Source organism: Zootermopsis nevadensis, unplaced genomic scaffold, assembly GCF_977971745.1.
Source record: "Zootermopsis nevadensis isolate Lab colony 2312 unplaced genomic scaffold, Znev_1.0 Znev_ptg000024l, whole genome shotgun sequence".
Taxonomy (NCBI): domain Eukaryota; kingdom Metazoa; phylum Arthropoda; class Insecta; order Blattodea; family Termopsidae; genus Zootermopsis; species Zootermopsis nevadensis.
In genome coordinates this window covers 13,666,500-13,694,345 of record NW_028259156.1, presented here as the reverse complement: position 1 = coordinate 13,694,345, position 27,846 = coordinate 13,666,500, and the positions used below count along the sequence as shown (strand labels likewise).

The window sequence follows — 27,846 nt, the reverse complement described above, 5'->3', positions numbered from 1 at the left end:
AGCCTTATCATACAGAGACCGGTCCGTGCAGAGCCGGAGTCAGGCACAGACCGCATTCGTCAGACACAGTACATCAAAAGCAGTCCGACAGAGACCGGGTGTGGAAGGCATCCGGTGGTGGAATTTTGAAAAATTTCAAAATTTTCAAAAAATCAAAAAATGCTGCAAATTGTCCAAAACGCGCACAAAACCAAAGAAATTTGAAATTTTCAAATTATATTTTTTTCAAATTTTCAAAAAAATTTGGTTTTGTGCGCTTTTCAGACAATTTCCAGCATTTTTTGATTTTTCGAAAATTTTGAAAATTTTCAAATTTTTTTCAAAGGTCTCCTCAGGAGATGGTCGCCAGTCACGCTGATTGCCACATCCTGTCTCTGCCGGACTCGGCCTTTATCTCACCCAGTTGCTACCTGCCTCGGTGTCTGCACCAACCGGCGTCTGCAGGTCTCTGATCTCTGCATGTCCGTGTCTATCTCACGTGTTGCTGGCCGCACCTGAGCTTGTCAGAAGCGGCACGTTAGAGCCTTGTCATACAGAGACCGGTCCGTGCAGACCCGGAGTCAGGCACAGACCGCATTCGTCAAACACAGTACATCAGAAGCAGTCCGACAGAGACCGAGTCTGGAAGGCATCAGGTGGTGGAATTTCGAAAAATTTCAAAATTTTCAAAAAATCAAAAAATGCTGCAAATTGTCCAAAACGCGCACAAAACCAAAGAAATTTGAAAAATTTCAAATTATATTTTTTTTTCAAAATTTTCAAAAAAATTTGGTTATTTTGCGCTTTTCAGACAATTTCCAGCATTTTTTGATTTTTTGAAAATTTTGAAATTTTTTTCAAAGGTCTCCTCAGGAGACGGTTGCCAGTCACGCTGACTGGCACATCCTGTCTCTGCCGGACTCGGCCTCTATCTCACCCAGTTGCTACCTGCCTCAGTGTCTGCACCAACCGGCCTCTGCAGGTCTCTGATCTCTGCATGTCCTTGTCTGCCTCACGTGTTGTCGGCCGCACCTGAGCTTGTCAGAAGAGACACGTTGGAGCCTTGTCATACAGAGACCGGTCCGTGCAGAGCCAGAGTCAGGGACAGACCGCATTCGTTAGACACAGTACATCAAAAGCAGTCCGACAGAGACCGGGTGTGGAAGGCATCCGGTGGTGGAATTTTGAAAAATTTCAAAATTTTCAAAATATCAAAAAATGCTGCAAATTGTCCAAAACGCGCACAAAACCAAAGAAATTTGAAAAATTTCAAATTTGTTTTTTTTTCAAATTTTCAAAAAAATTTGGTTTTGTGCGCTTTTCAGACAATTTCCAGCATTTTTTGATTTTTCGAAAATTTTGAAAATTATCAAATTTTTTCAAAGATCTTCTCAGGAGATGGTCGCCAGTCACGCTGATTGTCTCATCCTGTCTCTGCCGGACTCGGCCTCTATCTCACCCAGTTGCTACCTGCCTCGGTGTTTGCACCAACCGGCCTCTGCAGGTCTCTGATCTCTGCTTGTCCTTGTGTGCCTCACGTGTTGCCGGCCGCACCTGAGCTTGTCACAAGCGACACGTTGGAGCCTTGTCATACAGAGACCGGAGTCAGGCACAGACCGCATTCGTCAGACACAGTACATCAAAAGCAGTCCGACAGAGACCGAGTCCGGAAGGCATCAGGTGGTGGAAGTTTGAAAAATTTCAAAAAATCAAAAAATGCTGCAAATTCTCCAAAACGCGCACAAATCAAAGAAATTTGAAAAAAATTCGAATTATATTTTTTTTCAAAATTTTCAAAAAAGTTGGTTATTTTGCGCTTTTCAAACAATTTCCAGCATTTTTTGATTTTTCGAAAATTTTGAAAATTTTCAAATTTTTTTCAAAGGTCTCCTCAGGAGATGGTCGCCAGTCACGCTGATTGCTACATCCTGTCTCTGCCGGACTCGGCCTCTATCTCACCCAGTTGCTACCTGCCTCGGTGGCTGCACCAACCGGCGTCTGCAGGTCTCTGATCTCTGCTTGTCCGTGTCTGCCTCACGTGTTGTTGGCTGGACCTGAGCTTGTCAGAAGCGGCACGTTAGAGCCTTATCATGCAGAGACCGTTCCGTGCAGAGCCGGAGTCAGGCACAGACCGCATTCGTCAGACACAGTACATCAAAAGCAGTCCGACAGAGACCGGGTCTGGAAGGCATCCGGTGGTGGAATTTTGAAAAATTTCAAAATTTTCAAAAAATCAAAAATTGCTGCAAATTGTCCAAAACGCTCACAAAACCAAAGAAATTTGAAAAATTTCAAATTATATTTTTTTCAAAATTTTCAAAAAAAATTATTTTTTTGCGCTTTTCAGACAATTTCCAGTATTTTTTGATTTTTCGAAAATTTTGAAAATTTTCAAATTTTTTTCAAAGGTCTCCTCAGGAGATGGTCGCCAGTCACGCTGATTGCCACATCCTGTCTCTGCCGGACTCGGCCTCTATCTCACCCAGTTGCTACCTGCCTCGGTGTCTGCACCAACCGGCGTTTGCAGGTCTCTGATCTCTGCATGTCCGTGTCTTTCTCACGTGTTGCTGGCCGCACCTGAGCTTGTCAGAAGCGGCACGTTACAGCCTTGTCATACAGAGACCGGTCCGTGCAGAGCCGGAGTCAGGCACAGACCGCATTCGTCAGACACAGTACATCAGAAGCAGTCCGACAGAGACCGAGTCTGGAAGGCATCAGGTGGTGGAATTTCGAAAAATTTCAAAATTTTCAAAAAATCAAAAAATGCTGCAAATTGTCCAAAACGCGCACAAAACCAAAGAAATTTGAAAAATTTCAAATTATATTTTTTTTCAAAATTTTCAAAAAAATTTGGTTATTTTGCGCTTTTCAGACAATTTCCAGCATTTTTTGATTTTTTTAAAATTTTGAAAATTTTAAATTTTTTTTCAAAGGTCTCCTCAGGAGACGGTTACCAGTCACGCTGACTGGCACATCCTGTCTGTGCCGGACTCGGCCTCTATCTCACCCAGTTGCTACCTACCTCAGTGTCTGCACCAACCGGCCTCTGCAGGTCTCTGATCTCTACATGTCCTTGTCTGCCTCACGTGTTGTCGGCCGCACCTGAGCTTGTCAGAAGAGACACGTTGGAGCCTTGTCATACAGAGACCGGTCCGTGCAGAGCCAGAGTCAGGCACAGACCGCATTCGTCAGACACAGTACATCAGAAGCAGTCCGACAGAGACCGAGACTGGAAGGCATCAGGTGGTGGAATTTCGAAAAATTTCAAAATTTTCAAAAAATCAAAAAATGCTGCAAATTGTCCAAAACGCGCACAAAACCAAAGAAATTTGAAAAATTTCAAATTATATTTTTTTTAAAATTTTCAAAAAAATTTGGTTATTTTGCGCTTTTCAAACAATTTCCAGCATTTTTTGATTTTTCGAAAATTTTGAAAATTTTCAAATTTTTTTCAAAGGTCTCCTCAGAAGATGGTCGCAAGTCACGCTGATTGCTACATCCTGTCTCTGCCGGACTCGGCCTCTACCTCACCCACTTGCTACCTGCCTCGGTGGCTGCACCAACCGGCGTCTGCAGGTCTCTGATCTCTGCTTGTCCGTGTCTGCCTCACGTGTTGTTGGCTGGACCTGAGCTTGTCAGAAGCGGCACCTTAGAGCCTTATCATACAGAGACCGGTCCGTGCAGAGCCGGAGTCAGGCACAGACCGCATTCGTCAGACACAGTACATCAAAAGCAGTCCGACAGAGACCGGGTCTGGAAGGCATCCGGTGGTGGAATTTTGAAAAATTTCAAAATTTTCAAAAAATCAAAAAATGCTGCAAATTGTCCAAAACGGGCACAAAACCAAAGAAATTTGAAAAATTTCAAATTATATTTTTTTCAAAATTTTCAAAAAAAAATATTTTTTTGCGCTTTTCAGACAATTTCCAGTATTTTTTTGATTTTCGAAAATTTTGAAAATTTTGAAATTTTTTTCAAAGGTCTCCTCAGGAGATGGTCGCCAGTCACGCTGATTGCCACATCCTGTCTCTGCCGGACTCAGCCTTTATCTCACCCAGTTGCTACCTGCCTCGGTGTCTGCACCAACCGGCGTCTGCAGGTCTCTGATCTCTGCATGTCTGTGTCTATCTCACGTGTTGCTGGCCGCACCTGAGCTTGTGAGAAGCGGCACGTTAGAGCCTTGTCATACAGAGACCGGTCCGTGCAGAGCCGGAGTCAGGCACAGACCGCATTCGTCAGACACAGTACATCAGAAGCAGTCCGACAGACACCGAGTCTGGAAGGCATCAGGTGGTGGAATTTCGAAAAATTTCAAAATTTTCAAAAAATCAAAAAATGCTGCAAATTGTCCAAAACGCGCACAAAACCAAAGAAATTTGAAAAATTTCAAATTATATTTTTTTTTCAAAATTTTCAAAAAAATTTGGTTATTTTGCGCTTTTCAAACAATTTCCAGCATTTTTTGATTTTTCGAAAATTTTGAAAATTTTCAAATTTTTTTCAAAGGTCTCCTCAGGAGATGGTCGCAAGTCACGCTGATTGCCACATCCTGTCTCTGCCGGACTCGGCCTCTACCTCACCCAGTTGCTACCTGCCTCGGTGGCTGCACCAACCGGCGTCTGCAGGTCTCTGATCTCTGCTTGTCCGTGTCTGCCTCACGTGTTGTTGGCTGGACCTGAGCTTGTCAGAAGCGGCACCTTAGAGCCTTATCATACAGAGACCGGTCCGTGCAGAGCCGGAGTCAGGCACAGTCCGCATTCGTCAGACACAGTACATCAAAAGCAGTCCGACAGAGACCGGGTCTGGAAGGCATCCGGTGGTGGAATTTTGAAAAATATCAAAATTTTCAAAAAATCAAAAAATGCTGCAAATTGTCCAAAACGCGCACAAAACCAAAGAAATTTGAAAAATTTCAAATTATATTTTTTTCAAATTTTCAAAAAAATTTGGTTTTGTGCGCTTTTCAGACAATTTCCAGCATTTTTTGATTTTTCGAAAATTTTGAAAATTTTCAAATTTTTTTCAAAGGTCTCCTCATCAGATGGTCGCCAGTCACGCTGATTGCCACATCCTGTCTCTGCCGGACTCGGCCTCTATCTCACCCAGTTGCTACCTGCCTCGGTGTCTGCACCAACCGGCGTCTGCAGGTCTCTGATCTCTGCATGTCCGTGTCTATCTCACGTGTTGCTGGCCGCACCTGAGCTTGTCAGAAGCGGCACGTTAGAGCCTTGTCATACAGAGACCGGTCCGTGCAGACCCGGAGTCAGGCACAGACCGCATTCGTCAAACACAGTACATCAGAAGCAGTCCGACAGAGACCGAGTCTGGAAGGCATCAGGTGGTGGAATTTCGAAAAATTTCAAAATTTTCAAAAAATCAAAAAATGCTGCAAATTGTCCAAAACGCGCACAAAACTAAAGAAATTTGAAAAATTTCAAAATATATTTTTTTTCAAAATTTTCAAAAAAATTTGTTTATTTTGCGCTTTTCAGACAATTTCCAGCGTTTTTTGATTTTTTGAAAATTTTGAAATTTTTTTCAAAGGTCTCCTCAAGAGACGGTTGCCAGTCACGCTGACTGGCACATCCTGTCTCTGCCGGACTCGGCCTCTATCTCACCCAGTTGCTACCTGCCTCAGTGTCTGCACCAACCGGCCTCTGCAGGTCTCTGATCTCTGCATGTCCTTGTCTGCCTCACGTGTTGTCGGCCGCACCTGAGCTTGTCAGAAGAGACACGTTGGAGCCTTGTCATACAGAGACCGGTCCGTGCAGAGCCAGAGTCAGGCACTGACCGCATTCGTTAGACACAGTACATCAAAAGCAGTCCGACAGAGACCGGGTGTGGAAGGCATCCGGTGGTGGAATTTTGAAAAATTTCAAAATTTTCAAAATATCAAAAAATGCTGCAAATTGTCCAAAACGCGCACAAAACCAAAGAAATTTGAAAAATTTCAAATTTGTTTTTTTTTCAAATTTTCAAAAAAATTTGGTTTTGTGCGCTTTTCAGACAATTTCCAGCATTTTTTGATTTTTCGAAAATTTTGAAAATTATCAAATTTTTTTCAAAGATCTTCTCAGGAGATGGTCGCCAGTCACGCTGATTGCCACATCCTGTCTCTGCCGGACTCGGCCTCTACTCAGCCAGTTGCTCCCTGCCACGGTGTCTGCACCAACCGGCGTCTGCAGGTCTCTGATCTCTGCATGTCCGTGTCTGCCTCACGTGTTGCTGGCCGCACCTGAGCTTGTCAGAAGCGGCACGTTAGAGCCTTGTCATACAGAGACCGGTCCGTGCAGAGCCGGAGTCAGGCACAGACCGCATTCGTCAAACACAGTACATCAGAAGCAGTCCGACAGAGACCGGGCGTGGAAGGCATCCGGTGGTGGAATTTTGAAAAATTTCAAAATTTTCAAAAAATCAAAAAATGCTGCAAATTGTCCAAAACGCGCACAAAACCAAAGAAATTTGAAAAATTTCAAATTATATTTTTTTCAAAATTTTCAAAAAAATTTGGTTATTTTGCGTTTTTCAAACAATTTCCAGCATTTTTTGATTTTTCGAAAATTTTGAAAATATTCAAATTTTTTTCAAAGGTCTCCTCAGGAGACGGTTGCCAGTCAGGCTGATTGTCTCATCCTGTCTCTGCCGGACTCGGCCTCTATCTCACCCAGTTGCTACCTGCCTCGGTGTTTGCACCAACCGGCCTCTGCAGGTCTCTGATCTCTGCATGTCCTTGTGTGCCTCACGTGTTGCCGGCCGCACCTGAGCTTGTCACAAGCGACACGTTGGAGCCTTGTCATACAGAGACCGGAGTCAGGCACAGACCGCATTCGTCAGACACAGTACTTCAAAAGCAGTCCGACAGAGACCGAGTCCGGAAGGCATCAGGTGGTGGAATTTTGAAAAATTTCAAAAAATCAAAAAATGCTGCAAATTCTCCAAAACGCGCACAAATCAAAGAAATTTGAAAAAAATTCAAATTATATTTTTTTTCAAAATTTTCAAAAAAATTTGGTTATTTTGCGCTTTTCAAACAATTTCCAGCATTTTTTGATTTTAAGAAAATTTTGAAAATTTTCAAATTTTTTTCAAAGGTCTCCTCAGGAGATGGTCGCCAGTCACGCTGATTGCCACATCCTGTCTCTGCCGGACTCGGCCTCTATCTCACCCAGTTGCTACCTGCCTCGGTGGCTGCACCAACCGGCGTCTGCAGGTCTCTGATCTCTGCTTGTCCGTGTCTGCCTCACGTGTTGTTGGCTGGACCTGAGCTTGTCAGAAGCAGCACGTTAGAGCCTTATCATACAGAGACCGGTCCGTGCAGAGCCGGAGTCAGGCACAGACCGCATTCGTCAGACACAGTACATCAAAAGCAGTCCGACAGAGACCGAGTCCGGAAGGCATCAGGTGGTGGAATTTTGAAAAATTTCAAAAAATCAAAAAATGCTGCAAATTCTCCAAAACGCGCACAAATCAAAGAAATTTGAAAAAAATTCAAATTATATTTTTTTTCAAAATTTTTAAAAAATTTTGGTTATTTTGCGCTTTTCAAACAATTTCCAGCATTTTTTGATTTTTCGAAAATTTTGAAAATTTTGAAATTTTTTTCAAAGGTCTCCTCAGGAGATGGTCGCCAGTCACGCTGATTGCCACATCCTGTCTCTGCCGGACTCGGCCTCTATCTCACCCAGTTGCTACCTGCCTCGGTGTCTGCACCAACCGGCCTCTGCAGGTCTCTGATCTCTGCATGTCCTTGTCTCCCTCACGTGTTGTCGGCCGCACCTGAGCTTGTCACAAGAGACACGTTGGAGCCTTATCATACAGAGACCGGTCCGTGCAGAGCCGGAGTCAGGCACAGACCGCATTCGTCAGACACAGTACATCAAAAGCAGTCCGACAGAGACCAGGTCTGGAAGGCATCAGGTGGTGGAGTTTTGAAAAATTTCAAAATTTTCAAAAAATTAAAAAATGCTGCAAATTTTCCAAAACGCGCACAAAACCAAAGAAATTTGAAAAATTTCAAATTATATTTTTTTCAAAAGTTTCAAAAAAAATTATTTTTTTGCGCTTTTCAGACAATTTCCAGCATTTTTTGATTTTTCGAAAATTTTGAAAATTTTGAAATTTTTTTCAAAGGTCTCCTCAGTAGGTGGTCGCCAGTCACGCTGATTGCCACATCCTGTCTCTGCCGGACTCGGCCTCTAACTCACCCCGTTGCTACCTGCCTCGGTGTCTGCACCAACCGGCGTCTGCAGGTCTCTGATCTCTGCATGTCCGTGTCTATCTCACGTGTTGCTGGCCGCACCTGAGCTTGTCAGAAGCGGCACGTTAGAGCCTTGTCATACAGAGACCGGTCCGTGCAGAGCCGGAGTCAGGCACAGACCGCATTCGTCAAACACAGTACATCTGAAGCAGTCCGACAGAGACCGAGTCTGGAAGGCATCAGGTGGTGGAATTTCGAAAAATTTCAAAATTTTCAAAAAATCAAAAAATGCTGCAAATTGTCCAAAACGCGCACAAAACCAAAGAAATTTGAAAAATTTCAAATTATATTTTTTTTCAAAATTTTCAAAAAATTTTGGTTAGTTTGCGCTTTTCAGACAATTTCCAGCATTTTTTGATTTTTTGAAAATTTTGAATTTTTTTTCATAGGTCTCCTCAGGAGACGGTTGCCAGTCACGCTGACTGGCACATCCTATCTCTGCCGGACTCGGCATCTATCTCACCCAGTTGCTACCTGCCTCAGTGTCTGCACCAACCGGCCTCTGCAGGTCTCTGATCTCTGCATGTCCTTGTCTGCCTCACGTGTTGTCGGCCGCACCTGAGCTTGTCAGAAGAGACACGTTGGAGCCTTGTCATACAGAGACCGGTCCGTGCAGAGCCAGAGTCAGGCACAGACCGCATTCGTCAGACACAGTACATCAAAAGCAGTCCGACAGAGACCGGGTCTGGAAGGCATCAGGTGGTGGAATTTTGAAAAATTTCAAAATTTTCAAAATTTTCAAAAAATCAAAAAATGCTGCAAATTGTCCAAAACGCGCACAAAACCAAAGAAATTTGAAAAATTTCTAATTATTTTTTTTTTTTCAAAATGTTTAAAAAAAATTGGTTTTGTGCGCTTTTCAGACAATTTCCAGCATTTTTTGATTTTTCGAAAATTTTGAAAATTTTCAAATTTTTTTCAAAGGTCTTCTCAGGAGATGGTCGCCAGTCACGCTGATTGCCACATCCTGTCTCTGCCGGACTCGGCCTCTACTCAGCCAGTTGCTACCTGCCACGGTGTCTGCACCAACCGGCGTCTGCAGGTCTCTGATCTCTGTATGTCCGTGTCTGCCTCACGTGTTGCTGGCCGCACCTGAGCTTGTCAGAAGCGGCACGTTAGAGCCTTGTCATACAGAGACCGGTCCGTGCAGAGCCGGAGTCAGGCACAGACCGCATTCGTCAAACACAGTACATCAGAAGCAGTCCGACAGAGACCGGGTGTGGAAGGCATCCGGTGGTGGAATTTTGAAAAATTTCAAAATTTTCAAATATCAAAAAATGCTGCAAATTGTCCAAAACGCGCACAAAACCAAAGAAATTTGAAAAATTTCAAATTATATTTTTTTTCAAAATTTTCAAAAAAATTTGGTTATTTTGCGTTTTTCAAACAATTTCCAGCATTTTTTGATTTTTCGAAATTTTTGAAAATTTTCAAATTTTTTTCAAAGGTCTCCTCAGGAGACGGTTGCCAGTCAGGCTGATTGTCTCATCCTGTCTCTGCCGGACTCGGCCTCTATCTCACCCAGGTGCTACCTGCCTCGGTGTTTGCACCAACCGGCCTCTGCAGGTCTCTGATCTCTGCATGTCCTTGTCTGCCTCACGTGTTGTCGGCCGCACCTGAGCTTGTCACAAGAGACACGTTGGAGCCTTATCATACAGAGACCGGTCCGTGCAGAGCCGGAGTCAGGCACAGACCGCATTCGTCAGACACAGTACATCAAAAGCAGTCCGACAGAGACCGGGTGTGGAAGGCATCCGGTGGTGGAATTTTGAAAAATTTCAAAATTTTCAAAAAATCAAAAAATGCTGCAAATTGTCCAAAACGCGCACAAAACCAAAGAAATTTGAAAAATTTCAAATTATATTTTTTTTCAAAATTTTCAAAAAAATTTGGTTATTTTGCGTTTTTCAAACAATTTCCAGCATTTTTTGATTTTTCGAAAATTTTGAAAATTTTCAAATTTTTTTCAAAGGTCTCCTCAGGAGACGGTTGCCAGTCAGGCTGATTGTCTCATCCTGTCTCTGCCGGACTCGGCCTCTATCTCACCCAGTTGCTACCTGCCTCGGTGTTTGCACCAACCGGCCTCTGCAGGTCTCTGATCTCTGCATGTCCTTGTGTGCCTCACGTGTTGCCGGCCGCACCTGAGCTTGTCAGAAGCGACACGTTGGAGCCTTGTCATACAGAGACCGGAGTCAGGCACAGACCGCATTCGTCAGACACAGTACATCAAAAGCAGTCCGACAGAGACCGAGTCCGGAAGGCATCAGGTGGTGGAATTTTGAAAAATTTCAAAAAATCTTAAAATGCTGCAAATTCTCCAAAACGCGCACAAATCAAAGAAATTTGAAAAAAAATTCAAATTATATTTTTTTTCAAAATTTTCAAAAAAATTTGGTTATTTTGCGCTTTTCAAACAATTTCCAGCATTTTTTGATTTTTCGAAAATTTTGAAAATTTTCAAATTTTTTTCAAAGGTCTCCTCAGGAGATGGTCGCCAGTCACGCTGATTGCCACATCCTGTCTCTGCCGGACTCGGCCTCTATCTCACCCAGTTGCTACCTGCCTCGGTGGCTGCACCAACCGGCGTCTGCAGGTCTCTGATCTCTGCTTGTCCGTGTCTGCCTCACGTGTTGTTGGCTGGACCTGAGCTTGTCAGAAGCGGCACGTTAGAGCCTTATCATACAGAGACTGGTCCGTGCAGAGCCGGAGTCAGGCACAGACCGCATTCGTCAGACACAGTACATCAAAAGCAGTCTGACAGAGACCGGGTCTGGAAGGCATCCGGTGGTGGAATTTTGAAAAATTTCAAAATTTTCAAAAAATCAAAAAATGCTGCAAATTGTCCAAAACGCGCACAAAACCAAAGAAATTTGAAAAATTTCAAATTATATTTTTTTTAAAATTTTCAAAAAAAATTATTTTTTTGCGCTTTTCAGACAATTTCCAGTATTTTTTGATTTTTCGAAAATTTTGAAAATTTTCAAATTTTTTTCAAAGGTCTCCTCAGGAGATGGTCGCCAGTCACGCTGATTGCCACATCCTGTCTCTGCCGGACTCGGCCTCTATCTCACCCAGTTGCTACCTGCCTCGGTGTCTGCACCAACCGGCGTCTGCAGGTCTCTGATCTCTGCATGTCCGTGTCTATCTCACGTGTTGCTGGCCGCACCTGAGCTTGTCAGAAGCGGCACGTTAGAGCCTTGTCATACAGAGACCGGTCCGTGCAGAGCCGGAGTCAGGCACAGACCGCATTCGTCAGACACAGTACATCAGAAGCAGTCCGACAGAGACCGAGTCTGGAAGGCATCAAGTGGTGGAATTTCGAAAAATTTCAAAATTTTCAAAAAATCAAAAAATGCTGCAAATTGTCCAAAACGCGCACAAAACCAAAGAAATTTGAAAAATTTCAAATTATATTTTTTTTCAAAATTTTCAAAAAAATTTGGTTATTTTGCGCTTTTCAGACAATTTCCAGCATTTTTTGATTTTTTGAAAATTTTGAAAATTTTGAAATTTTTTTCAAAGGTCTCCTCAGGAGACGGTTGCCAGTCACGCTGACTGGCACATCCTGTCTCTGCCGGACTCGGCCTCTATCTCACCCAGTTGCTACCTGCCTCGGTGTCTGCACCAACCGGCCTCTGCAGGTCTCTGATCTCTGCATGTCCTTGTCTGCCTCACGTGTTGTCGGCCGCACCTGAGCTTGTCAGAAGAGACACGTTGGAGCCTTGTCATACAGAGACCGGTCCGTGCAGAGCCAGAGTCAGGCACAGACCGCATTCGTCAGACACAGTACATCAAAAGCAGTCCGACAGAGACCGGGTGTGGAAGGCATCCGGTGGTGGAATTTTGAAAAATTTCAAAATTTTCAAAAAACCAAAAAATGCTGCAAATTGTCCAAAACGCGCACAAAATCGAAGAAATTTGAAAAATTTCAAAGTTGTTTTTTTCCAAATTTTCAAAAAAATTTGGTTTTGTGCGCTTTTCAGACAATTTCCAGCATTTTTTGATTTTTCGAAAATTTTGAAAATTATCAAATTTTTTTCAAAGGTCTTCTCAGGAGATGGTCGCCAGTCACGCTGATTGCCACATCCTGTCTCTGCCGGACTCGGCCTCTATCAAACCCAGTTGCTACCTGCCTCGGTGTCTGCACCAACCGGCCTCTGCAGGTCTCTGAACTCTGCATGTCCGTGTCTGCCTCACGTGTTGCTGGCCGCACCTGAGCTTGACAGAGACGGCACGTTAGAGCCTTGTCATACAGAGACAGGTCCGTGCAGAGCCGGAGTCAGGCACAGACCGCATTCTTCAGACACAGTACATCAAAAGCAGTCCGACAGAGACCGGGTCTGGAAGGCATCAGGTGGTGGAATTTTGAAAAATTTCAAAATTTTCAGAAAATGAAGAAATGCTGCAATTTTTCCAAAAAGCGGTCAAAACGAAAAAAAATTGAAAAATTTCAACTCAAATTGCTTTCAAAATTTTCAAAAAAATTTGGTTTTGTGCGCTTTTGAGACAATTTCCAGCATTATTTTGATTTTTCGAAAATTTTGAAAAGTTTCAAAAGTTTCCTCATGAGATGCATGCCAGTCTCGCTGAATGCCAATCCTGTCTCTGCCGGACTCTGCCTCTATCTAACCCAGTTGCTGCCTGCCTCGGTGTTTGCACCAACCGGCCCCTTCAGGATCCTGATCTCCGACAGAGACCGGTTTTGCAAGGCATGAGGTGGTAGAATTTTGAAAAATTTCAAAATTGTAAGAAATCAAAAAATGCTGGAAATCGTCTAATGTCGCACAAAACAATTTTTTTTGAGAATTTTCGAAAAAAAAATTAATTTAGAAATTCCAAAAAAAAATTGATATTGTGCGCCATTTGTTCAATTTGCAGCATTTTTTTGATTTTTTAAAAGTTTTCTATATTACGAAATTTTTCTCAAAATACTTCGCTCCCGTTATCTGCTAGAACCGGTGTCTGCCGCACATGGACTCTGAAAGATACTCACTCTGATGAACGAATTGCCTACTTTAATCGGTTTCTGAACGATTGTATCTATGTATTAACATGTCTGACTTATCGCCTGCAAGGATCTAGACCGGAAGCGAACGGGTGATACAGTGACTGCATGAGGCAGAGAGCGGATGATGCAGAGCCCCTGTCTTGCTGAGTCTGTGTGAGACGGAGTCCGGGTCTAGAAGAGACCGGATGTGGCAAGACAGAGGCTAGCACAAACGTGTTGTGGTGAGGCAGAGACTGCGACCGTCAGTGAACGTGTGATGGAGAGACCGTCTCTTGCAGAGTCTGTGTGCGGCCGAGTCCGAGTCTAGAAGAGACCGGATGTGGCAAGACAGAGCTAGCAGAGACGTGTTGTGGTGAGGCAGAGACTGCGTCCGTCAGTGAACGTGTGATGGAGAGACCGTCTCCTGCAGAGTCTGTGTGCGGCAGAGTCCGGGTCTAGCAGAGACCGTGCATTGACGTCCAGACACTAGCTGACTGTTCTGCTGAAGTTCGGGTCGGAAAAATTTTGAAAATTTTCAAAATTTCCGAAAAGTCATAAAATGCTGGAAATTGTTTAAAAAGCGCACAAGACCAAAATTTTTCGAAATTTCTGAAAAAAATTTGAAATTGAAAATTCTCAAAAAATTTTGGTTTTGTGCGCCATTTGGACAATTTCCAGCACTTTGTGATTTTTTTGAAAATTTTAGATTTTTGTTTCTTTCAATTTACTCCCTTCCCGTTATCTGCTAGATCCTTTGTGTCTGCAGCACACGGACTGTTGCCCAGACAAGCAACCACCCAGTCGTATGACAACAATTCCTCGTTTTGATGTTGGGTTTTAATATTGCTACTGCATTAGCTGCACTGATGAACTGTGAATCTATCACTGTAACTGTTACTGTATACACCTTGACGACCGGGTTGAACACAAAGTATTTAGGCTTTCTGTTTTCATGTAAACTGAAATGGTTTGGACATGTTCGAATGGCAGATGAAATAAAGACGAAACAGTTTTTGGAAGCTAGAGTTGAGGGTACCAGAACAGGAGGAAGACCTATAAAAAGCTACTTGGATACTATTAGAGACATAGGGCAGTCAAAGGGGAAACGTTTAACGCAGATGAAATTCTTAGCAAGGGATAGGAAGGAATGGAGGTGGACCGAGCAATCAACCCCGACGCTATAAAGGCAAAAATGGGAGATGAGGAAGACGAAGAAATTTTCATGTAATTATCTGCGATTTCATGCTGACAACTGGACACGAGGTAAATGATGAGTGACATTTTTAGAAAGGAGCTTATCATAGGATGCAGGGAGGCCACTGCATACTGCGTCGTCACTGGCTATAACAAGCTCCTACGTTGAGCAAATACAAGCCACAATCTCAAGTGTTGCTGAGAATACTGTAATTACATGCTAGTGCACAAAAATACATAAATTAAGCACTTCATCAGGTTGACACAAACACGGAAGTGATGTGGACATGACGCAAATACTCTGTCGCAGTCGGACAAACCAACACTTAATCAAACAATGCAATGAAAGTTATGGCAACCCTCAGTGTGTCTGCCATATAGTGCGAGGCCAATTCTGTATCCAATAGTGGTCTTTAGGTCAACTCTTTTTAATTCTGATCGTACTAATAACGAAATGGACTTTATAGACACACTAGCGAAAATAATTAGGTTTTTTATAAACATGCTAATCTTTTGTTTTCTAGTGATGCCGACTTCACTTTTCAGGCGGAATAAAAGTTCTTTAAATTTTTACTTGTCTTTATATATTATTCGCTTCACAGGAACATTCTGCAGAATATCTGAAATGGTGGATGTACTTCACAACGTGTCACGAAAATTGTTTGTTTGAGGTACGCCTGCTACCATAGAAGGTAAAATGTTGAAACTGGGAAGGTTTCTTTGAAGATACCACGACTCTATTGTAAAGTAATTGATGCCGTATTTCTCTGACTTTCCGTTTTTTCAGTACCAAATACGTATAAAGTAAATTAATATTTTTGAACGGAAGTGGACAAATTCTACTACAAAAGTGGAATAAAATGCTTTAGCTTTTCTCTGCTGTGTGCTCAATTTTCTGCCACCACTCTTCTATTAATTTTAAACACTCCGGGGGTCACATGTGTCTCCATACGCATACCAAAAAGCAAACAGCCTCAGTCATGCATCACTTTCTGATGACAAACGACACAGGAAGATGGAGTGAAAAAGACAGACGGAGAATGAATAAAGTTTGTTTTCCATTTCCTTCTCCCACTCTTCATCTTCACTTCTCTCTCAATTCTACTCCCCAGCTTCACAAAACTGTTCATTGTTGAGCAGGTGCGTAGGGGATGAACTTAAAAATTCATAACTTCATTTCGTTCGCTGTAGCCCTTGGGGTCCCAAAGATGACAATGTAGAGTGTTTGTACAAAATGGAGGTGGTGCGGTACGTTGGCTAGTATTACTTGAGGACATAGGGCCACAGTGTGGGTCAGCCATACTAATACATGTGGCGCAGATTATACCGGGAAAAGAAAATAAGAATTTCCTACTACGAGGGCTCCATACAATTTCGTTTCAAGCGGTATGCACTAAAGAAAGACGTAAACCGCAACTTTTTAAAAGGAAAGTTCAGATACAAAAGTTTATGACAGGTTTCATTCATAGCGATAAATCTGTGTTTGGATGAAACATATAGTTAAATACACGTAAAACAGCCTATATGTGCCACTTTAAGATTTCTACAGACAGATTTTTGGAATTATTTATGGTGGAAAGATGATAATTGAATCAATCGTGTACGTAATTTACTTTATACAGGGGAACAAGTTTAAAGTCATCTTAAATGTTCCTTAGTTGCAATGCAACTTCTTCGTAGAAGAATTGTCCTATTAGAATAGGTACAGATTTGTTAAGAAATTCTTCTCGTTTCAATTTTATCGTATTAACGTTGCTGTAGACCCTATCGGTGAAAATTTTATTTTTTGGTTAAAAAATATATTTTTTATTCTTATTATTCATTTACGTCGTCAATATTCTCCAGTATTAAAAATACCATAATTTTTGTACCTGTAACTTGCTAGGTCCCAAAAGAACTTTAAAACACGTGTGATATAATTGACTCCATACAGCAGAGCTGTTAGTCGCTGAGACTGTGAGGAAATTCTCATCCTTTCATGAAATCCAAAGTTTCATTACTGTGTTCATAAGCGCCCACCACTTTCCATTATCCTCAGATCATTTCATTCAGTTCACACCCTCTTCCATGTCTCTCAGGTATATTCAGATTTATCCACTGAAATACTGTATGTTTCTACCTCCCCACTTATGCGTTATAAGCTCCGTGCTGTTCGTTTTTTCTTGGTTTTATCATACTTAATCATAACACCCTATTTGGTGAAGAGTAAATTTATGAAGCTCCTCATTATATAATTTTAAATTTGATAAGTTACTTCACCGTCGGACTCCCACACTCTTAGCTGGTTGTCGAGAAGAGTCTAGCAGGGCGCTGCTGCAACCCGAACAACCAGCCATTATCCATCAAGCGGTGACCACCTCCTGTCCTGCCGTTTGTATAAATCTGCAGGTGATGTGGCCGTCAATACTCAATTTCCTTACGAAGATGTACACGACGCAACAAAGCAAATAGTAAAATGGAAATGAAATGACGGAAATTCTCAGATTTACACACTTCATAATATGAAGAAATTCCGGAAGATATACAAATACACCGCTGGAAGTGACATCCAGCATTCGGCAACACTATAAAAGCAGGGCTCATGGTGGCGGGGAAATGTTAAAAGTGGTACTTTTTTAAATTAATATTTTTTTAATTAAAATATCTTTTGAAATTCGGCAGTGTTCAAACAATTCCAAAATTACATTCAATAAAGAATTAAGAACTGATTAAGTTTTGGATATTCATCCTATTATTCACTTCAGAATCACTTCTCTTTCCAGGTCCAATCAAAACACCTAAATATCAGAATAAGCTTGTACAGAATTATAATCTCATTATTCATTTATCTATATATGCCATAATTTACAATAATTCACGTCGCCTTTTTTTGTTTGATTTCATCTTGGCTTAGGATCTAGGCAAATCTTGACACGTCCTCTAAGACAAAGAAATAAAAAATTAAATAATTGGGTGTTTGCGTCGCTTTAGATGAAGTGGCTCCCCGTGTGGGTCTCTTCTTCCGAAAACCGTGCAGGAATGCGCGCGGTCATTCTGTCTGCACCGCGCTCCCCTCGCGTAATCACAGCGCTCTCTGCGCGTAGACTCGGTACTCCCTTCTGAACACAGCTTTAAAAGTTTCTCCACAGTAATCTGTAGTCAAATAAGGCATACAGTGTTTAAAATTCAACCTAAATTAAAATAAAATATATTGTTGTCGGAAAACTTTTCTAGTTTCGTCAATATAATAGAGTGAAAATCAATAAATCGTACAGAAACAGTAATAAATTTAGTATAATGTGGTCTGCCTAAATAGTTACAGGTTTCTTTTTAAATTATTTTTTTTCCTTTTTCTGACTTCCTGAAACTGAATCCAAAAAGGAACATTCCTGTCTAGAAAGGAACTTAAATTAAACCAGTCCGACAACCAAATATATTCAGAATACTTTTATAGATTACTGCAAAGATCTAAAAATAAGAAACAGAAACAAGATGAACTGTAAGTGCGTAAAGTACACTTCGTTTCGGAGACTGAAACTATTTCCATCTTCAAGTGACAAGTCAAACAGTACAAAATCATATGAATTCGTTATAAAAGTGGAAGCTGCTCAACACTACATGCAGGTGACTGGTTAGCTTCGTGCCCTGGCCGCTTTAACGCCTAGGAATACAACCTTGGTGTCAACTCAATATAAGGCTGTCCTTTACAAGGAACTAATGTCAAAAACTGGTCTCTGAAACGGACCCAGCTGACAAAGTACTTCATAACTTTCCACACGATGACGGAATTCTCTTCAAAATACTGGACGATGGAAAAAGTCCAGATACCCAATAATAAACACGTAAAGCTGTCCCACTATACGCCACGTAGGCGCTCGTGGGGAGAGAACGTATAGCTTCTACTTATTCTTGACCTCGGCAGTAGATGGGGGTGAGTGGTCAGCGTCACGCCTTAGTCGCGTTTCACCCTCGGAGAAGGGCCCCGATATCCATTGGATAGGAGTCTGGGTTGGCCCCAGAACCAGTCTGGACGCAGAGGCTAGAGGAAAAATCCTCTGCGCCCGTCGGGGATCGAACCCCGGTCTTCCAGTCCGTAGCCAGTCATCTCGTAATACTAATTTTAATATAGGTATACCATCATCTGACAACTGCTGTAATTAGTGTTGAAATTCGTAGATTCTAAACATAAACCATTTCATAGTAAAAATTTCTGTAGAATTCTAGGGATTGTTCTTCAGAACTGCACGAGAAATTAACCCATTAGCAGCTGTTACGTGCTTAATCGATTTGGCATAGGACAGTGGGATTCCCGGTCCTGAAGTAATGAGCTCGGTTCAGAATGTTTACTTTCCGCTTTGGAGGAGATTCAAGCATCTCACTGAGACTTCGGTTCTATGACATGATTTCGCAAGCATTTCGTAAAATTTAAGTACAGGATGTTTAAAAAGCTCAGTCTGTACAGTAAATATAACTCCCACCCTGTTTCTCATAACACATGAATCATAGGTATCCATTTTTAATAGGAACGAGACAACAGATGACCCTTCCGGAACGATGCAGTCAGAAATTGTTCGGTAGTGATGATTTCTTCAGAAAGAAAGTGTGGAAAAATCACGAGTTAGTCTTGTCTTAACTTTTTCAAGCCGAGGCTCGTCTAAGTAATATTTTAAAACGCAGTCCTCATCACAAATAAATCACAGAAATTCTCCACTATAAAGATGAACTGGTTAAAAATTCTGTCTAGGTAAAAATCGTTGTTTACTCTGAGAATATTAGAAACGCAGAACTACTGATTTCAAAGGAGGTTGTACATATAGTCACTAATAGGCTTTAAAGTGTTAATATCATCCAGCACGTAAAATATAAAAATTAAAAAATCAATCAATTCGTTCTTTTATAATTAGATTAAAATGTCTGATGTTATGATTTCGCAGTGAGTAAATGTACTATAAGTAAATGAATAAATCAAAAGTAATTAACTACATGAACAAATAACTGGGTACGTACGTATTTAAGTGTAAAAATGAAATTAAACCTATGCACGTGCAAGCAAATAAACGATTTAAAGAATAATATTACACTAGGTTTTATCTTGTGAGTGGTTAATGCGGATAGCGTTTGATAGACAGCAATCAACGCCGAATAATTTAAGCTACACACGAATTGCTACATTGTTTATAACCAATGAGATTCTAATTGTCTAAAATACATATTAAAATTCACTTAAATTATATGTGACACCTCTTCGCTTTGGTTGATTATGATAGTATGGCTTAAATTAAAATAGTTAAGAATGGTTGCTTACATTCTAGTGAAAATAAAATCACCTTTGCTTAAACCTGTATGGTTCACCAGTACGCAAGTCTTGCTTATGATTGAAACGTTAGCACATCCCAGATTGTCCCTTCTACCTTCAGCCATATCCTCTGCTCGTTTTGGTTTGTGAGTCTGTGGAAAAACGCAATAAGAGCTATAGGGAAGCCTATTAAGGTGAATTTGGGACGCATGTTCGGCTGCAGAACGAAACGTCGGTCTATGTGTTTGCTGAATCATGGTCTTACGTGGGCCACAGGCTTAATTAAGTTGTCAGGTTGACGGTCATCACACGGCTCTGAGCTTTGGAAAACCCGACTGTCGCCACGAGTCGACGAAACATTTTTTGAATGTGGGGTGACGGACAAAATCTGAAATTTCAGTTGAGAATTTGTCACCAAAATCTCCCTACTCTTCTAATACGTAAGACGATGCATTTCAGTTCTATTTTCTGACAAAGCAGAAAGTACGAAGCCGTTCTTTTCGGCGACTGAATCGCTGGTAGTCCCTTACACGTTGCTTAGTCTTGAAGAAAAATTGTGAAGTCTGTTACCATGTTGTTAATCCTCCATTTCACATTACACATTCTTACACAGCGTGAAATTAACACAATGGGAAAAATTCATCTCTCCATTCTTCTGTCCGTTCGTCCTTACGTCTCATCTCGCAGAATACTTGGCGTAAAGTTTTAACCTCCCAACAAGAAGAAACTACAGATATTTATTTTATTCTACTGCTACAATGTGAAAACACAAAGTGAATTTAATATTTAAAGGTTATGTTATGTTTACTCTTTTGCAGGTCGGCCGACGTAACAGAAAGTGTATTTGCTGAAACGGTATTACCAGTATATTAACATGGATTCTTTAAAAAAATCTTGAAAAAAAAACTGAAACAAAGTCCGTTAATATAAATTTCTATTGTGATTGTAAAATAAATTCGCCTAAGGCGATCCAAAGGCCTAATTTTTTTCATTACACTTTCTTGTAATAAATGTTTCAGGTTGGGTTCAAAATGCCTAGAGTAAGACCAATGTAAGCTTCGCCCGCTTCAGTACGATCTAAATTTGATCTTTGATTTAGTAACGCTTTTTTTGTTCGGCGGTGACTGCAGATCATTTGGATTTGATACATTTAACAGATCGCGAGTTGCAAACTCGTACAAAAAGTTAATGGAACTCAGATCCTGATAGATCGAGGGATATGTGCAACCATGACGAAACCGTTTCTTATAAGATGTTATGTGGTCGATTTCTTTAACTAATTTATAAGCATGTGGTTACAAGAGGTGTAATATGAAATTTATCAGAGTCATCGGTTATAGTACTGAAAACGAGGTGGAGTGATAACCACTCGATCTTAATGTTCAGTTTGTAGGGACAAAGGAGAAACTTTCAAAAAACAGTGCCGGGTGGACCAGAGAAATAAAAGACGCAGTCAGAATTTCCCATCTAACGTTAGATTGATCAAACAGGGTTCTACATGAGTTACAGAAATTCCTGCTGTAACCTGAGGGGTTTATGGAAACATTACTCTGCAATCATGACTTGCTGTTTCTTGAAATCTTCTGCCATAACTGTACAAAATACATCAAAACGCTAGTTGGTTCCCACGTCATTTTTGCCAATGGTCAAAAGTACTGCTCGTTAATTCGGTGGTGAACATTTATCTTTACAGGTGTATTTATGTTGCAGATCCCAAAGACTTTATTACCAGCAGTTTCTTAGCAGACCTGTATTAACAACGCTGTGTCAATTTTGTTTAACTTTTTAATGTTAAATAAGCTGCGAAAGTGACCATGATCATAAATAATAAAAGAGAAAAACGTTTAATCAAGCTGATTTTTAGGGTGATTAAATTAAGGAGAATTAGGTGGGCTGTAAATGTAGCACACATATACAAATGAGAAATGTATGCAAATTCTTAATATTCTCCATCTCTCATATTCATAATATTTATTTTATATTGTTTATATTCTTGTTATATTTATTTTAGCCTTTCCATTCAAAAGTACAAAAATACTAAGACCCGGAGGGAGCCCAAATCAAAGTTCAGAGGAAATCAGCAAAATATGAAAATAAAAGTGTGTAATCAGTTATTAAACATAAGCACCAGTGGCGTATCCTAGTCTAGAAGTCAGATCGTGTGGAGATGCAATATTATTAAACCCGCCCGACAGTCGCAACACGATACTAAGGTATTTCTATAACAATATTATGTCCCTGTTGTGACGCCCAGTTAAACATTTCTTTTATAAGATCCTCTTCCACGTTCGTGGTCTAGTGCCGCACTTCTACTCAAACCAAAGCATTTTCCACTGATTGCCATACTTTTCTACTTAAACAAAATCCGCCAAGTAATTTACATAAAATCCATTTTTTGATAACCGCTGACATTCAAAACTGCCGAAGTAACAGAATGATGTATGAGGTATTTACATTTATAACACGAAATTGTTTAAGAATCTTAAATAGAAAGGTTAAAAATAGGTTCGCTCCTGAGTAACTCTCATAGCGAAACAGTAGTGTTAGAAAGAAATCGAAAGTCTTTAATTAAAATTCTATGCCACAATCATTATTAATTAAGCCGATATGCATATCTGTTTTCTTTTGTGTAGACGTTTTATGGCAATAGGTTAGTCACGCTTCACTTAATGATGTCCGGTTTAATTAATTATTTACTTTTAAAATACGATAGTGTGCTTGATAATATAAATTATATCAGGTGTCCAGTGTTTGTAATAACAGTACAATAAATGAAGTGTGTGTTATATCGTCTTAAAGTCACCCAGAATGACTCATCGTTGTTAGTAACACAGATCTTTGAAGATCTTTGAAGCAAAACGTAAACTAGAATTTGTTATACTTCTTCAAGATTGATTTAAAGGGAACTTAAACCCTTTTTCCGCAGATGCTATGGTACAATTTTGTGCTGGTTCCTACAAATGTATTCTGCAGTTGTTACTGATGGTCTGCAATTTGTCCTCTGCAGAGAATGTCTTACTACATACACACCGTCCAAACCGTGACTCCCTCATCATGTTGCATATGTATGTAAGCTGTGACATATTGCCCCATTGATTTAACAAGCCATGAATAAGGGAAGAAAAAAGAAGGGGAAACGACTCAAAATGCTAGAAGGCAATAGCCACTTCCTTCCCAATCCATTGGACGGCCAGTTCCTTCTTGACCCATGAAATATGTAACATACAGGCAACATCTCCATTCGCCATGAATCGTGACGGAGAAGCAATGGACCTCGGAGATGGAGTACTCTAAAACTCTCCAGGGGGAAGAAGGGAAATATGACTTGAACACAAGAAATACAAGAGGAATAAATCGAGAGGTGTGTCTACTGCAATCTCATGAAGCATCGTTGTATTTAATAGAACCATTCCACTATGTTTTGTTCTCAAGCCTCGAAAAAATAACCCTTAAACGAAGAGCAATGATTAATGGAAACAAGTTGTAAAACTGCTACCTGTTTTCCCTGCTTGAAACTTGTAATAATTATTTATATGCATGTATGCAGTAGTAAACGACAAGATTGATTTGTTGAACGTCGTCTTTATCCGCGCTACCATCGGAAGATTTGAACGTGGAAAGTCTCTTCAGCATCTTCAGAACATATGCGAATACTCATCAGTGTCTCGAGTCAGCCACTTCACGAATTTGTTATGTCATTGCCGTGTTTAATCTTCACTTGTTAGTGCTTCGTAGGCGGCAAATATAAATACAAATAAAAATACCGCCAAATTTTGTTAACACAATTAAATAAGCATGGTATTTTGACTAATATATACACACACATCACATTTACGAATAATTCGGAAAAAGACATAGAGCTTAATAAATCAACTTCAAAATTTAACGAACCTATAAATTTCTTTGATATAAAAGTAAGATACCTTTTCGAGGAAGACCTTCCATCACTTAACAACATGAACGTCGCGGTCGAGTGGTTAACACTTCTGTTTCATAGAAGACCGACAATCTTCACTGAGGTTATTTGAGGTTCTTCTCAGACCTTCTATGCAAATGCCATAACAGTACTTTGAAATCAGCCACAACCGCTTCCTTTTATACCATTCCCAAATCAATATTTAAATTGTGTTATCATTTTCCACTGTATAATCCGAATAACTGAGAGTTATAATAAAAGACTGAAAATAAGCAAGCATCTTCTTGAGAATCTAACAGGAGCTCAGCAAGGTAATAAATTACGTAACCGTGTCCACAAGAGCCTGCTAGTAACCTGTATTCTGAAACAGAAGAATCCAGTTCACAAAGTGATATCTTTTAATATTATCCCGTCACCTATATCTAGGTCATTCAAGTCGTCTTCCATCCCGGTCTCCAGACCAATCTTCTGTGTACATGTCTTATTACTCAATGCTTAGATGCATGGCACCGAATATCATCATTTCAAAATTGATCACCCAAATAACATTTCATAAACAATACAAACTGCGTTAATTTATACGTAGGCATTGCCTAAATATAATAAATGAAAAAAAAAATTATGCAATACAGCCACAAATTCTCAAACATCGTAAAGGTATAACCACGCTTGTGAATGTTTAATCATGCAATACTATGTGTCTAGAATCAGTGAACCATTGACCTTCCATTAATATGTTAGAAACGATTGTCAAGCTAGACAATTTATACCACCCATGTGACAAACAAACCTTCAGGACCGGACCAATTAATGTCCGCTCAGATGTTTGTGGTGTGAGGAATATACTCCCCGCAGAGTTATAGGTCACGGAAGGTCACACACAATCCTACAGCCCGTTTCAACTACTTGATGAACTTTGTCAAAGAAGTGCGTTACTTGGAGTAGATTTTCAATCATAATCAACTTGTGGGGTCGAGCAATTACATTTGTCTGGATTAGATGTCGTATTGTGCTCGAAATATGGCGCCAACACCTCTAGTCATGTTTCTAGTAACATAAATCAGTACGTCTTCAGTATTTTTTTAACTATTATCATAAAGCCACGGGCATTTGCTTACATTGTTACTGGACAACGACGTATAATTTATGCTTATTGAAAACTAGGAGGGATAGTTAATAATGAAAAGTCAGTAAGTTTATCATTGTAGGCTATCAGTGGCCAGAAAATAAATATTGCACATGACACATTAACTTTAGAGACGTCACAAAAGTTTGACTGAAGACCAACGGCGAATCTATCTAAACTAGATGACTGTCTTCCGGATTGCCGAGTCGTGTAGTCTGGTAGGAGTTTACCAATGTTTCAGGGATAATTGCTACCTCCATTATCAGGATCATTCATCTACCTGGTCACGGATGTAACAAGGATATGTGAAATGTTGGTAAACTTCTATCAAACTACACGGTGCTACAATCTATAACATAGCCATCTACGTACTCATCGCCGTGAGAACAACAAATCCTACTAAACTAAATTAAACTAACTTCATGTAGAAGCTATTCGAAAAATTCCCAAATCTTTATCGAACTAGAAGGTAATCACCACTTTTACTACAGCTCGATACTTGAACTTGTCCTGAACAAATAATGTTCACACCCTCAAGATTTAATTCCTTAAACTTCATCTTAATATTATCCTCCCATCTGCGTGTAAGTTACTCAAATGTTTTCCAACTTTCAAGTTGTTCGACTAAAATTTCTTACGCATTTTTCATTTCTACCATACGAAGAGCTGACGTTCCGGACCAATGAAGATCGGTGAGACTTAAACCCGTATTTTTGGATCATAAAATTGCTGGGACATCAGAAAAAAGGAATCTGAAACCTTCAAATTCGTTTTACAAGGAGGAAAAGAAATTTCATTTGGCCAAACTTTTACTGTTGATACGCACGCACTGCCTAATCTTTTCCTTCCAGTTTCGCCAACTAAAAAACAACAGAGTACAGTGCATTTATTTTGTATTCTACCCGCATTCTACATGGAAACGTTGTCTCACATCCTGGGAATTCAGATGTTTAATTTTGTTAGCTAAATTACAGGGATATTACGGGACTTTTATAACCTCCTTCCTACTACCCACTGAACTTCTTTCATTGTTAGGAACTTCGCCCTTTCGTCTGTTCAGGATCAGAAATTATTCTTAATCTTATGATATTTTAGGTTTTCACGGTCGCGAAGACGAGATGTTGCGCCGTGCAATCAGGTAATTTACAGTCTTCATCATCAGAGCAATGATACAGGTAGCAAGCACCTTTGAAATGTTGGTAAACCTCTACCAGACGACAATGTACAACATCCCAGGACGGGTCCTCCAAATTCTCAACCCATCAGAAGTTTGGTAAGATTCCTTAGGGAGGAGATCGGTGTGTACTTGCAAACAACAAAACACATATAGAATAACGTATGTGAATGGTGGGTCTCGAACTTACAAGTCCAGAGTTCGAGTTGGATTTTACCATCGGTGGTATAATATAGGACTTTCAGAAATCTTCAAACTGCTACTATTCAGACTGTGATGTTAACTTGCGAAATTAAGATCAATAAATTTAGTTGACTTAGTGATTTTTCTTTTTTTGTGCGTATAATTCAAAAAGCCACGGTGGTCTAGCGGTTAGAACTCTGGCCTTGTAATCCTGGGGTCTCGGGTTCGATTCCCGGCGGTGCCCGAATTTATAACTTGTGTTGGGCAAGGCCGTGGTCTAGGCAACACGGAGTTTTCCTCCGGGGGTTTCTCCGTGGCATCCCAACAATTACTCCATTCACACACAGAAGAAGGCAATGGCAAACCACTTCTGGATCATCTGCCAAGAATGTATATGAACAGGTCCCAGTCCGAGAAAAGGATGGAAGGATCCTGTTCATATGGACCTGTCGTCAGACAGAACACTAAATAATAATAATAATAATAATGATTAATTCATCCCGAATAGCTGAAAACTATTTGGTGCCTAACTATACCACTGCCATGTTATTCTGCCATAGATGCTTGCACATTTGTAAGAGTTTGCCGTTCAAAATCATAATACTGTGCATTTGATAAGGAGCTTTGTAATTTTCAGTCATCACCAAATGTTACATATTTGATAACCAAATAAAGGAAGATGAGATGAGGGAGATAGGTAATATAAATAAAAATAATTTTTTTGTTAGAACACCTCGAGTTAAGACATTAATTGGAAAAACTACATTATGTGGAATATGATATTAAAACGAATCTTAAATACACAGAGCATGTAGATATGTTCAGTATTACTGGCCCAGGACAGGGTTCAGTGGCGGGTTTTGTGAAAATGGTAATGAAGTTTCCAATTGTACGAAAGGTAGAAAAGTTCTAGACCAGCAGAGAAACTGTCACGGACTGAAGAAGATCGTAAACCGTGAAGTTAGTTAACCATCCTACCGTTTGAGACAATTCAGCTCAACTATTTCGAAAAGAGTGTTATAAATTAAGAACAATACAACTACAAACCGAAAAATTGTGGGTAGTCAATGCAGAATGCTGCATTATCGGCATGCTTCGTGAGATTAGGCAGTGGTAGAGGACATCGCAGGTAGTTGTATTCAGGTATGACTGTGCTCGCTCGGGTGGTATGGATGAGGTATATGACGAGCTACAGATAGCTAGGCGAAGGTGTGAAGGGACAGAGTTTTATGAGGCGGTGCACAACGGGGGCCCTGCGCTACCTCCTCGCGGGCCTACATAACTCTCACATGCCCCACGGGGGGGTGACGTGGCAGTACTGGTCGGGCCCCGACCAACACCTGAGTTTCCTGGTACACCCTCCTGCTCTTATATGCATGCTAAGACCCTGCTAAGTATATCACCATCACATCACTTACTGTGATATATATATCTCTTGCTCTGGTCCGACTGGGTGTAAAAGAAGTCACTTTTCAATACACTATTTACAGACAGCATGTTCAAATAGTTACGTAGTTTGGTAAATATTGACTGACATCTACGTCTTGATCTGCAAGTTATAATTTACTAAAGGTTTATGAAAATAAAAACTTTATTCCAGCATCAGAGTATTTAAAGCCTTGCAGCGTAATTGTCAGTTGCATATTTCATATTATATATTATCAAGCATTCCTTAGGCAATGGCAAAATCTCTCAAGCGAATATTTCCTTCAGATATCACATGCATCTAATATCGAGATTAAGAATGGGTGACAC

At 40.5% G+C, this 27,846-nt stretch overlaps 1 long non-coding RNA gene across 5 annotated transcripts in view; it reads right to left on the bottom strand.

Moving 5' to 3' along the window:
• LOC110841323 (uncharacterized) overlaps nt 1–27,846 on the bottom strand; it is a 498,304-nt gene that overhangs the window by 29,637 nt on the left and 440,821 nt on the right. For 4 of the 5 annotated variants that reach the window (XR_015536924.1, XR_015536925.1, XR_015536921.1 and 1 more), the window contains one exon: nt 14,606–17,549. The exons of the other annotated variant lie outside the window; for it this stretch is intronic. This is a non-coding gene — a long non-coding RNA (uncharacterized LOC110841323). Of the gene's footprint in view, nt 1–14,605; nt 17,550–27,846 lie in introns of those variants that run through there. 5 annotated transcript variants of the gene reach the window in all.